This window comes from Protopterus annectens, chromosome 3.part1, assembly GCF_019279795.1.
Source record: "Protopterus annectens isolate FY-2018-M chromosome 3.part1, PAN1.0, whole genome shotgun sequence".
Taxonomy (NCBI): Eukaryota; Metazoa; Chordata; order Ceratodontiformes; family Protopteridae; genus Protopterus; species Protopterus annectens.
In genome coordinates, this window is record NC_056732.1 from 134474086 (window position 1) to 134478926 (window position 4841).

Sequence of the window (4841 nt, forward strand, 5' to 3'; positions counted from 1 at the left end):
GCCAACCTAGTACTATATGTCTGGGAACAGAAATTTATATTAAATGAAGACAGTATTTTTGCTGGAAATATAGCCTTCTATCAACGCTTTGTAGATGACTGCTTTTTGTTATGGAAGGGTACTGAGTCTCAATTGAATTCATTTTTATTATACTTGAATGATAGTACAAACTTTTTAAGTTTTAAAATGGAATTTTCTAGGGATAAAATAGTGTTCTTGGATTTAATGCTATATAGAACTGTTGACTCTTTTGAAACGAGCATACACCAGAAAGTGGTACATTCAGGACGTTATTTATATTCCAGTAGTATGCATGCTCCCCATGTGTTTAAGAGTATAGTAAGATCTCAACTGGGCAGAGTGAGCAAGTTGAATACAGATGATGCTAGATTTAATACACAGCTTGAATCCATATCACAGGAATTGATTTCCAGTGGATATGATAGCAAATTAATCTTGGAATATAAGAACAAAATTATAGCTGAAAGAACTACTACTCTGAAACCTATATATATTGAAGGTACTATAGTGAATGAAGTAAGACAACCTAATAGTAAAATTAGATTTGTTACTTCCTTTAACTCCAATACATATCTAATACAACAAGTTATACAAAAAAATTGGCTTATATTGATGGCATGCATGGATGTTAAAAAAGTATTAGATATTAGACCTTATTTTTCTTTTAGAAACATGAGAACATTAAAACAACAATTATGTTACAAGGACTTATATGTCCCTCGTGTACTTAATATTATAAAACCAGGAACATGTAAATGTTATAATTGTTCTTGTTGTTCTGATATTTATGACTACAACAGTCATCAATTTAAACACCCCATTACAAATAAAGTGTATAATTTCAATGTTAAAGCCACTTGTAATACCACCTTTGTGGTATATTTGGCTACCTGCTCTGAGTGTTCATCATTCTATATAGGTAAAACTATGAGAAAACTAAAGAATAGAATTATTGAACACAAATCAGAAATTAACAGAGCAGTAAATACCAACTCCTTATATAAGCATATAAAGGAAAATGGAGCTGAACATAGATTTTTATTTCGAGTTATACACACAGTCACAATAACATCAAGAGGGGGTGATATAAATAATAAGTTAGAGTTAAAGGAATATGAGTGGATAGTCAGATTACAGGCAGATAGGCTGCCAGGAATTAATGATGTCATTACTTTGAAACCTGTTCTCAAGTTCTTGCAACAAACCAAACTGAAATGAAATGTAATTAATGGTTTAATTATGTATGTGTCATATGACTATTTGGCTGCTGGTCATGTGATGTTGACCCACACTATATAATCAGTATGTTTTTAACTTTTGAAATGTAATGCACTGAAGAAGGGTTTATACCTGAAAGCTTTGCTGTGTTTTGTTATTTTATCTTATATAAAGTGGTTTACTCTCCAGCGTCTGTGTATACTTTTTGAATGTGGAAAAGGAACCAGGTGATCTAGCAGCAAAAAATGCAGCAGTTTAAACCTAACAGAAAGTTAAAGAGGAAAAAAGCAACAACAAACCGAGGTTTCCGGTTTTGTGGTAGCAGATAATACAGTAACTAAACATATGCAGCAGTAACAGTAGGCAAAAAAGGAGGGCAGCAACAAACTGCAAGTAAAACTGTTTTTAAAAAGAAGAGAAGACCAACTGTGAGAATAAGAACAAAAAATTGCATTGTAATAGATGGATATTATGAATGGGAAAATTTGGTAACTGTTCCATGTTTTAAAGCTTAAAACATTCAATCCTTTATAGATATTGCGACAGTGACTTTTTGTGACTTGACATTTGAAACTGATGGACTGATGATGAAATGTGTGAAACTTCATAACAAAAAGGATATTTACATGTGGAACAATTATTTGTTTTCCGAAAATAGCTTAACTGTTAAAAAATTTTACTTTATGCTTTAAAACTGATGAAATGGAAGAAGACAATATTAAAAATGCATGCAGGCTCTCTGTGAAACTACTGATAATATTATGAAAGTGAGAGATGAGAGAAACTTTTGGAATGGAAGGAAGGCAGCTGGGGTGAGAAGCGGTTAAAGGTGGAGATGAATTTGACAGCAAGAAAATTTGCTATATCTCTCAGTTCTACGAATGTGGCTCCATTTACCAACATACTGTTGTTTGCTTTCTTTAATGTTTTGGACATAGCTAAGGAAGGCCTTATGGTTGTCCTTAGCCAGGAGCATTATCTTTAACTCAAACTTTGCTTTGTTGAACTTAATTAGTCCTCCTAGTTGTCTATTCACTTTGATGAGTTTTTTATCTTTTTTGGTGTTACACTTCCTAATTTTCTCTATTATTTTTTTCTTTTGTTGTACATCCTGTTTAATTTTGGATTCCACCAGGATGGTTTGTTTTTTGAGCTAGCTTTGAGCTACTTCTGTTAGGCACAGCAGCTTCTATGTAATCATTAACACAGCTTCTTTATATAGTTCTGCATAGGTTGCTGTTTTACCTGGGTTTGTAAGTGCTTGAAATTTTGACAGATTATCTTTACAAAACTGATTATTATTTCAAAGGAAACTGCTCTGTTGACTGGACATGCCAAAGAAGACATGACACTGTGGGGAAGGTGCAGCGTTCTCCCACACTTGTGAGTGGGGTCCAATATGTTTGTATCTCTAATAGATGAATGTAGTAACTGGTCCAGAGTGTTTGTGTTTGTGCCTGCAAATCTGAAGTCATGTTGGATTCAGAGTTTATAGAGGGATAGTTAAAGTCCCCCCATGAGCATGGCAATTCATTAAAATGTTAGTGTCTCCAATAGTTTTAAGTATGAACTATGGGCTTCTTGGGACACAGGCAGTGACTTTTAGCTAGCATATGGTATGGGACTTTGTGTATGGAATTCTGGACATGGGGGATCTCCTGTGCATCATCCTGTTAAATCAACTTAGAGATATGCTTGTTATTTGTGTAGAGTGAGACACCACCACCTTTAGTCCCTGTCAGTGCAGTATTCTTTTTAAACTGATACTTTAAATCCAGAAGTTGAAACACTGTTATATTCTTATTCTTCTCTAGCACACTTTGCATGCTTGGTCAAAATGGAAGGTCTGCCAGGTAGCCTTTCCTCTGTTGCTAGCCTCATTCCTCTTGGTATACTCAGGCAATGTAATTTGTCACTCTCTATTTGTGAGATATGCAAGTACCTAGCTAAATTTGAGGCCACACTCTCACAAACAAACCCATTCTGTGAGAAGTATCATTAATCTACTTCATACAACTCACATATCCAAGCTAAACTATCATTCAGTGAAGCACTATAAATCCTGCCCAAGCCACATATGAGTAGTAGGGGTCAGGCCCAGCATAAGTTAAGCACTGTAACACCATTAAGTGACAACATAGCTGAGTGTTATGAGGAAACAGTACATTCTAGACCAACTACAACAAAGCAATCTTGAAACACAAATAGAAATGTGCTAGTGATTTGTGACTCCATTGTTAGACACATGAATTCTACACTCACAATGCTGGGCAAAAGCAGGGTGACAGTGAGCTGTTTCTCAGGTGCAAAGATTACTGATGCTAAAAGTGCTCTTAGGACTCTTAAACCAGATAAATATGAGTACAGCATGGTGGTGACCCATGTTGGTGTAAATGACCAGGCACACAGAACCCTAAGGATATGAAGAGAGACATGACAGAGCTCTCCACATATGTCACAAATACAGGTAATGCCCTAGTACTGAGTAGAATTCTTCTATAACAAAACCAGATGCTGAGATATAAAGACAAGATGATTGTCTTTAACAATTGACTAAACATCTGGTGTCATTCTATGTGGATCTAGTATGTGTCAGCAGGGAATGAGATGTTTGACAACCATACTTGCTTTACCAAAGATAGTTTGCACCTCTCATTCCAAGGCTTCCTCATACTAGTGAAAGCTTTTGCTGCTCCTATGGTGCCTTTTTGGCAAAGTCTATCTGATGGACCTAACAACATAACATCTAAAATAAAAATTAACCAGTGGACCATATCAAAATGGCACTACCTACTGCTAGAAGTCTAAATAGCAAACTGAGTATTGGGTACATCCTCTGATGAAGGTGACCAGTGGAGTTCCACATGGATCTCTACTGGGATGTTTGTTGTTTGGCATCTACTTCTCATGTCCTCAGTCATCAAACAAGAATCCTTGATTAATAAAGTTTTGTGGATGATTGCAAGCTGGGAGTCAGTATGAAGTCCCCTTCTGACATACATGCTCTCCAACAAGAGCTTACATTTGTCTAAAGCCGGTGTAGTAAAAATGGGCTCTAGTTTAATACCAAAAAATACGACATTGTAGAATTTAAGTGCCCCCAAGCTCCAGCTTTATAGCATAGATAAGACACCACTTCAGAATAAAAAGCTTGTTCGAGACCTGGACATTTGAGTGCACAGCTCCCTTACATTTCACCATCACATTGCAACAGTAGTTAGAAAATTATTTTACCTTGCATAGCACATAGATCAAAAGAGGCCCTCATTTCCTTGTACTATCAATTGATTAGATCCATCATTGAATGCAATGTTCCCTCTAGGATGTACCTTACTAAGCATATCAAGCAATTGAAAAGACTCTGGATGTTTGTAAGTTAAAATATTTAGGGCCATCTTTAAACTCAGAACAAAGAAAAGGTCTTTAGCTCTTCTAAACTTTGTCATACTTGTAATATTTGTTGACATTGTTTTTTCTGGTCTCGGACTCACTAGATCCGAGCCTACTGTCCACACACACCCTATAAGTGTCTTCTGTACCCCTCCCCCTTTCCTTACTCAACTCAAGTTGGTTTTGACAGAGTTTTCTTATTCCCCACCCTC